Genomic DNA, 9,856 nt, shown 5'->3' with positions numbered 1-9,856 from the left:
GGAGAGGAAGGATGGGAGGGCGTTCAGTCACATAAGGAATAAAGCCCTAAAAGCAAGAATAAAGCAAGGAGTTTGGTGTGAGGTTGTTTTTTTTTGGTGGAGGGTTGTTTGTTTTAACCTTGAAGAACCAAAGGAAGGTCAGGTGGCTCTAGAGAGCAAGGAGGAGAGAAAGGGAGAGCTTGGAAATCAGCCAACACAGCCAGGGAAGGCCCTGTGGTCTTCTGCTCTGCTTTTTGGGGTTTATGAGGCTGCCTGCCCTGGGGCACCACAGTCACCTCTACATATGCAACCCTATGTCTCCATGTGGGTGAGAGGCTTCCATGGAAGTCTGCCCAGGGGTGAATCTGTGGGCCTCACATGTGGCAGGGACCCTGGGGAGAGAGAAACAGGAACTTGGTCCATGCCTGCAGTTCCCGCTGCTAGGAGTGTGATAGCCACTTAGCAACCCTAAGGAGTGCCTGAAAATATGGGGACCTGGGGTGCTGATACAGACAGGAATGGGAGTGGCCAACGGCTATTCCCATGTTGTTAACTAATAATCCATTTCCACAAGGTGCTGTAGACCCCTTTGCGGTTCCCAAGACACAAGTCGTACCTACCATCACTGGTTTCAAATATGGACAGCCATTAATTACCTCCTTCTCAACTTCCTCCTGATTTATTTATCCACGCTGTCCCAAAGATGTGTAGAATATTCTTGTATACCTCTGATTCAGCAAAGGGCTTATTGAGGACTTAATTTGAAACTAGAGGCCCTGGGTTCTAGCCCCCTAATTAGGAGGTAACAACGTGACCTCAGCAAATCTCTCTGGGCCTCTGTTTCTCCTTAAGCAAATTGGGGAAGAGAGTCCAACTAAAGCCGTACAAATCCTCTAGACTTATGTTTATGATTCTGGCAACTAGTATCTTTAACAATAGTTAAGAGCAATATTCTGGAGCTAAATTAGCCTGGCTTCAATTCCTGGCTCTGTGTAACCTATATAACCTTGGGGACAAGTGACCTTGTCTCTCGGAGACTGCATTCCTCACTTATCAAGTGGAGGTAAGAATAGTACCTGCCTCTCAAGGCTGTTAAGCAGTAAGCCAGAAACTGTATGTCAGTAAAGGTTAGCAAAGATTGTCATATATATTATCTAAATAAATAAAAGTTGTTCTGTTTCTCTTACTACTGCATATGACAGACATATTTTCACAAATTTGGATGATACATTTGGAAGGTCTCACTTAAAATAAGGCCTTTGTGGTGTCCTAGAAATTCACCTAAAGCAGTGGCTCTCAAACTTTAGCATCCATCAGAATCACCTGAGAGCTAGCCCCATCCCCAGTGTATGATTCTGTACGTCTGGGGTGGGGCCTGAGAATTTGCATTTCTAACAGGTACCCACATGCTGTTGGTCCTGGGAACATGGTTTGAGAACTATTGACCTTGTGGTGGTGGAGGAGGGGGTGGTGGTGGTATTGGTGTTGGTGGTGGAGTTGAAGGTGGTGGTGGTGGTGGAGGTGGTGGTGTTGGTGGTGGAGGTGGTGTTGGTGGTGGTGGTGGTGGTGGTGGTGGTGGTGGTGGAGGTGGAGGTGGTGGTGGAGGTGTTGGTGGTGGTGGAGGTGGAGGTGGAGGTGGTGGTGGAGGTAGTGGTGGTGGTGGTGGTGGTGGAGGTGGAGGTGGTGGTGGAGGTGGTGGGGGTGGTGGTGGAAGTGGAGGTGGTGGTGGAGGTAGTGGTGGTGGTGGTGGAGGTGGTGGTGGTGGTGGTGGAGGTGGAGGTGGTGGTGGAGGTGTTGGTGGTGGTGGTGGTGGAGGTGGAGGTGGAGGTGGTGGTGGAGGTGGTGGTGGTGGTGGAGGTGGAGGTGGAGGTGGTGGTGGAGGTGGTGGTGGTGGTGGTGGTGGTGGAGGTGGAGGTGGTGGTGGAGGCGGTGGCGGTGGCGGTGGCGGTGGTGATGGAGGTAGTGGTGGTGGTGGAGGTGGAGCACCTCAAGGAGTTTTAGTCACCCAAGCAGGTGGAACTGAGGGATTCCTGGGGCCCATGTGAATGTCAATTAGGAGAATGACATCATACATATTAAGGCACCATGGACAGCAAAATCAAACAGTTATATCAAATATGAGCCCTATATCAAATATGAACCCTATATCAAAATTTGTAAGGGCTACCTTTAAAAATCACCGATGTTGATTTGCAGTCAAGCTGCTTCTCACAGGGGTAGCTTTATGTAGTCTGTTTCAGGAGTAGTAACAGCAGGAATGTATTTGGGATGATTAATGAGTAAAGAGACTGACTATACAAACAGACACTGGCCAGACCATGTATGACAATAGAACTCTGCCCCACAGCCTCTGCAGCAATCCGCCCGGAACAGTCAGGACCTGATCGGTGACTGCCAGCTTCTCTAATTTTCACCCCCGCTTCCAACTCAGGATCAACCAGAGAAAGCCAGATATCGTCTCCAAACCAGTCACACAAGATGCCCCTGCCTCCAGCTTCCTGTGCCAACAACCTCCACTTAGGGCACACCTGAAGCCTTTTCTTTTTTCTGTGTAAACCTTTCACACTGGCGTTTGCGTCTCCACTTGTGTTTGAGTCTCTGCCAGATGCAAGTGATGGTGGCCGAATTCCTTGCTATAGAAAGCTCTGCATAAATAGCCTCTGTTCTCATTTGGGTGGTCTTCGTTTTTGTCGGTAGAATCTTCTCCACAGCATAAGCCAGTTTCCAGTTCTTGGAAATGTTCCTGCTGGTGTTGTTAACTCTAGTACCACTAGGTGGCACTATTTGCTTGTGAAGTGCAACCAAAGCTCCCTCTGGGTTCCCAGATGGGTGAGAAGGAATGGGTGGGCAAGGAAAGAGAGAAGCCAAGGCCCACCTGGCTGGGCTTATCTTTTCATGTGATCCAAAGGACTGATTTTAGCACCTCCTATGTAACACTGTTACATAGCAGATGGGATGCAGGGCAAGTACTTGTTCAAGACCCTGGGGAAAGGAGTCGGGGTGGGGAACTGGCTGGCTCCGGGGTTCTCAACCTCTGCACTTCTGACATTTGGGGCAGGATAATTCTTTGCTGTGGGTGAAGGGAGGGGAAGCTGTCCTGTGCATTGTAGGATTTTGAGCAGCATCTCTGGCCTCTATCCACTCAATGTCAGAAACACCCCCCTTTCCTGATTGTGACTTTAAAATATGTCTTCCAACATTGCCAGATGTCTCCTGGAGAACACAGTTGTCCCTAGGTGAGAACCACAGGGCTTAGCTCCTTGTGGAGGACAGTTCTCTGCTGAGACCCTTTCAGCAACCTCCTCCCCCCCCGACATACACACTCACTCTCTTCAGAACAGAATATCAGGGAGGGGGACCCCCTGCACACACCTGCCCTATCCCCGCTTCTTCGTCCCCCTTGAGCGGGCTCTCCACCAGTGTCTCTACAGCGGGGACTTGAGCCGCCTCCACCAAAGACACCTGGGGTGCTTGCATGAGTGCAGATTCTTGGGCCCCAGCCCAGCCCCCCTGCATTAGGATTCCTGTGGGGAAGATTAGAATCTGCTTTTTTTCCCCCTCAAGCCAAGGGGATTGTCAGACAAAAAGTTCGAGAAGTACTTACCCCACCCCTGTCCTGCTTGGTACACCTGGCCTGCAATTGGCTCCTAAGAGAGCTGGACTCTGGCATGAAAATTCTGGCTCTGGGTCACCCACATACATCTACTCCCCAAGCCTGTGGAGCAGAACATATCAGAAATAATTCTGGAAAAAGACACTCAGGGAGGAGGGTGTTGTAGGCATGCCTGCCTCGATCCCTATTTGCTGCAATGATTCTCACATCCCTTCCTCGTGTAGGCCCGCTCGCTGCCTTCTCTCTTTCTTTGTTTTTCTTTAGTTGAGTTGTCTCCATTACTTCATCTCATGAGAATTTCCCCTCCTCTGGTTCCCACCTTCTGATTTTCTAGACTGGTCGCTCAGCACAGGCAGGTGCAGGTGGCCCAGGCAGGGCCCCTCCCTCTTGCCTGAGGGGCTCAGCTGTGCCCATGTGTGAGGCCCCTTCGTCTCTGCTCTGCTCTGCCCCACCTGCTGTGTGCACCTGTGCTGCTGCCAGGTCCTTGAACCTCTCCGTTCTGAAGCCAGGCAAGTGAGAACAGTAGCTCCTGACCAGTGGCCCTGGCGGCAAAGTGGTGAAGGGGTTGGCCTGGGGTCAGACTGCTGGGCTCACCCCTGCTCCGACACTCTCTCGTGGTGGCCGTGGGCAAGGCATCCACCTCTTTTTGGCTGTTTCTTCATTGGTAAAAAGGCTAAAATTAGAACCTGCATCCTAGGTAATCTCTGCAAAGCCTTGACACTACCTGGCACACTCAGTCGCACAGGGAGAAGCAGAATGAGCATGAGAATGGGCATCTGCTTTTGTGCTTTTTCTGCCTGCCTGAGTGGGCAGGAGCTGGGAGGGACCTGAGGGCCATCTGTCCCCAGGAACCTGAGACCCACAAGGGGAGTTGCCCTGCACGAGGTCACACTGCTGTCTAGAGCAATCAGAAGTCACCTGGCTTGCCTTTGGTCAATATTTTGATTTTGATTTGATTTGATCTGAGAGATATAGGAAGTGGATCAGATATTAAAGGCTTCCAGAAAAATGTCCCCAACCAAGGTGTGGCCTCTGAGGAGCAGCACAGTGATTTACAGCCATTTGGAGGTCTAGAGGCTGAGGTCAGGGCGGGGGGTGGATTTTAGCGGGGGGTGGGGTGGGACGAGCTGGCAGGCTTTCTGTCCCTGGGTGCAGTGCCCAGCTCATAACGTTGAGTGATGAAAATGTTTGATGAGGATTCCCGCTTCCCCACTCAGGTCTGAGGAGGTTGCCTGGTTGGCCAGGAAATAGGCAGGGAAGACTCTGAGAAACAGGAGGTGGGAACCTTGCGTCTTCAGCACAGTTCAGAGCTGGTCCAACTGTTCTATTGTGTTCTGGAATCACAGTGACAGGAAGAGCTGGAACTGCTTAAATGCAGAACTTCAGGCCTCCAAAAAAGTATCTCAATCACCACACTCGTTCCTTTCCTTAGTATTGGACTGGATCTCCCAGAAGGAACAGAAAAGAATATAAGGATAGAGGGTATTTGGGATTGCAGCCTTAATGCTAGAGACTTGCCTAATGGTGAAAGATGCGAACATCCATGACTTTGTGCTCTGCTTTTTAGTGTCATAAACACTCCAATCCTTGTAAAGTTATGAACGCTTTAATTATTTGTGAAAAAAAATGACCCTCCAAAGTAAGCTGTGGGCATAGAAGTGAAACAGATGGTTCTTAGGCAAAAATTATATGTTATTATGGTATTTGCCAATTCAGTGATTCTTCGAGATTTCCAGTGGTACCCTGACAAATGTCAGTGGTCTGTGGTGATAAACAAATGCCACTTACTCCACAGCACCCCCTAGTGGGCCCCACGGCTGCCCATCTTCCAGCCCCAGCACAGGAGGTAGAAGGCAGGAGAGCACCCTGAGAGAGGGAGAGGGGGACAGAGAGAGCAAGAACAAAGAGATCTCAGCCCAAGTCGGGCCCTTCGCAGCCAGGGAAGGATGAAGGAGCCCGAGGCCCCAGTCTGGGCTCTGCTCACCCCTTCCCCTGGGTGGCCCCGGCTCCCCCCTTCCCCTCCATCCCACACCTCCTGGATGACCTTTGATTGGGACCAAGAACAAACCAAGCCTGGGTTTGAGGTTTGGGTGCGACGCTTGGGTTGGTTTTGTTTCCTCAGAGGGAGGCAGTGGGAGGTTGTGGCGGGACGGGAAGGAACTCGCATCCAACTGTCTCCAGGCAGGGAGAGTGGGCCAAGGATGGGATAGCGATGGAATGAGATGGCAGGAGGGAGATGGCCTCCTGAGGAGGACAGGAGTAGGATGCCTGCTAAAGACTGAAGGGGGCCCTGCTCCTAGCCCAGATGGCTCAGTGGGCTCAGGTCTGCGCTCAAGGGAGGAGGAGGATCTTCCCCAAGGGCGTGTCAAGGTGAGGCTGTGGACTTTTCCCTGCCCCAAAATAAGTTCCTCCTTGCTCTGCCTCATCCAAATGTCAAAAGCCTAAGCACAGACAAATGATTCCTCTCCCCACGCCAGCCTTCTGGATAAAATAACAATAATAAAAATACCCAAACCTCTCATCTGTCACCTACTGTGTGTATACCTTTCAACTATGCCCTGGCAGGCAAGTGGCAATGAGATAGGGTTCCTGCCAGTCGAGGGGCCGAGAAGGAATGTATCCCAGTGGCTCAAGCAGGGGTACTCCATTCTAGGGATGGTGTCAGAGATGCCCTGAGGAACTGCACTGCCTGTAATGAACAGAGGGGGGGCGCACAACCAGGACACGGATTGACCGCTGATCCAGAAAGCCCTCCTGCCCGGGAGGCCCTGGACACAGCCATTGCTCTCGGGCAACCTGGTGTAAGAGAAAGAACAAGGCTTGAGTCAGAAGGGCCTGGAATAAGGCACATAACCTCTTAGAACTTGGTTTTCTCACCCATAAAGTGGTAGAGATGATATTTAATTGCTTAGGCATGTGGGGAGGATTACGTGACATGACATATGTGAAGTGCCTGGAACCGAAAAGATGCTCAGTAAATGGCTAGCATCCAAAAGGAATTTAAGTGGAAATTAAACCATTTTGGGGAGAGGAGATGTTCAAAGGCTCCTTCTCAGGATCTCTCCCCGTCTTCATCACGCAGCCTTCCCCTGTCCCTCAGTCTCCTTCGCTTGGCTTATGGCAGAGATGAAGCGGGCTCTGTGCTGCCGGCGTGCTCTGGCAGAAGGCCCTGGACCTAATAGGGGTGGGGGAGGGGCGAAGCTCAGTCTGATGGGGGAGAAGGAAAACTGCCGGCTCCTCCCTCTTGAACCCCGGGCGCCCTTATGCTCGTGCAAAGAAAAGAAAGAGATTAGGAGAATAACAGGAGCCGACCGAGAGCGCCCCCCATGGGCCAGGCGCAGTACTACACGCTTTACTTGATCTGCTTTAATCCCAAAACAACACGATGAGATCGGTATAACCGTTGCCATGTCCACCTTTCAGATGAAGACACCGAGGGTTAGACGCGAAGCACCCTGCTCCAGAGCCGGATTTAGCTTTCTGACCCCAAACCCTTGCTCCTCAACAGGATGCTGAAGGAAGAGGAGGGGGGTTCTGTAGTGCTCCATGGCTGTTCTAGGTGGCAGAAGCAGGATTCAAGACGAAGAAAAATCAATTCTCCCCCCACCCTCTTCCCACCCGCATCTTTTCTGAGGCCAGGCGGTACCTCTTACTCTTGCCCTCACTTTCCAACGTGGAGAGAAGCTGAAGAGAGACAGGGGTGCACTGCTGGAGCCGTCAGTGTCAGGAGCTGGGAGAAGAGGGGACGGGTGGGAGGGTCTCCCAGGCTCCAGCACACAGCCCCAACCTTGGAGGGCTACCCTGGGCCTACTGTGTCTTCTGGAACTGGGGAACCAGGGCTTGGGAGGGATGGGGGGTGCACCAGCTGGGAAAACTCCAGGGAGCCAGCGGGGGCAGGGCCACACAGGGTCGGAGGGAAGGGAGCTGTGTGTGGGATCCCTGCCATGGCCACACACCCACAGGATGATCCAGGGACAGGAGCAGCCGGGCCTGGAGAGCGGTGGGGCTGGGGCTGTGGCAGGCAAGCAGGGATGGGAACTCGCAAAGCATAGGCCCCAGCATCGCTCATCGGAGTCTGACCCAATGAACTGAGGCCGGGATATTTTCCTAAAACATGTTAGTGTCCAGAACTCAAAGATGAAGGTGCAGATGAAGGAGCGGCAGCCTGCCGCTTAGGAGTTGTGGCTAAGGGGGGCTCCCCAGCCTCCTCTCTGGCACACCCACCTGAGGTGTGACTGGCAATTTTGAAGCCACAAAATTGAAGGCTTCTAGGCAGTTTTGTGCATCGGGTTGGCGGAGGCAGCCAGCTGGGCTCCCTGCTTGATTGTTCTCCATTTGCCATTTTCTCCACTTTGCCAATCTGCCTCGTGATACCCCAGGACCCTAGGAACAATTAACCCCCAGAAGCGAAATCTCTGATCTTTATTTAGAAAGTGAAAACTTAACGGATGATGCTTCAGCAAACAAAACAATAATGTAAATGCTTACACTGTTTAAAAAATGCTTGCACCTTGCCCATTTGCATTCTAAAAGGTCACCGTGCTTAGTTGAAATGGGTATGGAATGAAGTATGGCATGAAGAAGTTCAGGGAGCTTTAACCAGCCCTAGAAAAGTTTCAGAGATCTCACAGAATGAGCAAACCCCTCAACTAAGCAGGAGACAGAGCTTCTTTCCTGTGACTCTGGTATCTGAACAAGTCCCTCAAATCCCAGGCGTCCAGTCTGTAGGGACGGCCTAGGCAGTAGGTAATGTTCCCTTTGTTCTGCAGTCCTTCATTTTCTCTTGCTTATTTTTCTCTCTCCCGCACACCCCTCTCGTGGATTTGTAAGGCTAAGCCTCTCTCTTTCTCCCCCTGGCATAGGCTGTAGGCCCTCCTTTTAGGGGTCCCAGAGCTAAAGACAAGAATGACTTTCCTGGGCATATAGAGATGGGCCTGGAGTCTCCCCTCTACACCCATAAATCACCACTGCTAGATCCATCTCTCTTTCATCAGGGAACTCCTCTGCTCAAAAACCTTCTGTAACTTCCCATTGCCCTCAGCATAAAATCCAAATCCTACCAAAGCCTTTCAAACTCCAGCCAGGCCTACCTACCTGAGCTCCTTCACCGCTCACTACTTATCTGTTCCGCAAATACTCCCTGTCCGACCAGCCCTGCAGGCCTCTACTCAAGCTCTTCCCTCCGCCAACTGGCTTTCCCCTTCCTCTCCACTTATCCAGATCTAGTCGACATTCTCCGCCCGTCCACGCTCCAGAGAGACTTCCTCAAATCCCCCGGCCTATATTTACGACTCCTTTCCTTGCGGCCCACAGCATTTTCACGTGCACTTCTTATTTGGCCGTCCTAAATCATGCAATCTGTGTTCCTTGATTGTTTGTCCTATGCGAGCGGGGGCAGCGGGCACTATAAAGTCATTTCTCCCCTGGGAAGCTCTTTCAGCATCCCCTCCGCGCCCGGTTTGGGAGGCCCAGTGCTCCGCGCGCAGGGCCCCTGGGCCCCTTCCCGGCCCTGGTCACTTTCATGGCCTGTCTCGTGGCTGCAGTGCCCCAGCCAGACTGCAAGCGGCAAGGGACAAGGTCACTAGGGGGTCCAGCCCCAGCCCCGAGCCTGACCCGTAGTAGATGCCCCCAAATGCATTAAATGACTGGAGTGAACTGGGAGCAGGGAATGTCGCCGCCACTTCCGTTGCCTCTGTCTCAAGGTCTCAGCCCGGGCTGAGCGCATCCCGCGAATCAATCCGGTGGAGACGGAGAATGCCACGCGGTGGTCTCCAATGCCACGCGGTGGTCTCCAGCACAGAAAGGGTTAAGGCGTCACATCCCCACCCCCCAAAAAAGGCGAGGGGAAGAGTCCGGCAGAAGGTCCTGTTTACGGGAGCTGCTCGAGTCCGCGCGGCCCTGGGAGAGGCGTTGCCGTGGCAACGGGCCGGGCGCCCGCCAGCTGCGGATGAGCTCACTGGAGCGGCGGCGGGCGGGGGGCGGCGGGGCGCGCGGCCCGGCAGAGAGCCGCCGCGCCGCCGGGGGAGAGGCAGGGGCAGCCGGCCCAGCGCGCCCTGCACTCGCCGTCTGCGGCGGCCGGGCGGCGGGGACGCGAGGGAGCGCGCGCGGCTCGCCGGCAGCCGGGAGAGGCCCGGCCGACACCAGGGCGGAGGGCTGCGGGCCATGGCGCCCCGGGCCCCCGCCGCCCGCCGCCCCCGCCCGCCCGGGCGCCCCCGAGCTGCGCCTCGGAGCCCGCGGAGCCGCGGCCCGCCGGGAGGTAGGGCC

At 53.6% G+C, this 9,856-nt stretch overlaps 1 protein-coding gene across 1 annotated transcript in view; it reads left to right on the top strand.

Moving 5' to 3' along the window:
• Positions 1–9,800: 9,800 nt before the first annotated feature.
• The window catches only part of DENND2A (DENN domain containing 2A), a 96,439-nt gene continuing 96,383 nt past the window's right edge, over positions 9,801–9,856 (top strand). Inside the window, exon 1 of the mRNA XM_058531413.1 lies at positions 9,801–9,848. The gene's annotated coding sequence lies outside the window, so the exon portion shown is untranslated. The remainder of the gene's footprint in view (positions 9,849–9,856) is intronic.

This window comes from Diceros bicornis, chromosome 3 (genome assembly GCF_020826845.1).
Source record: "Diceros bicornis minor isolate mBicDic1 chromosome 3, mDicBic1.mat.cur, whole genome shotgun sequence".
NCBI lineage: Eukaryota > Metazoa > Chordata > Mammalia > Perissodactyla > Rhinocerotidae > Diceros > Diceros bicornis.
Note: the sequence above shows the minus strand (reverse complement) of the source record. Positions and strands in the feature narration are given on the sequence as shown.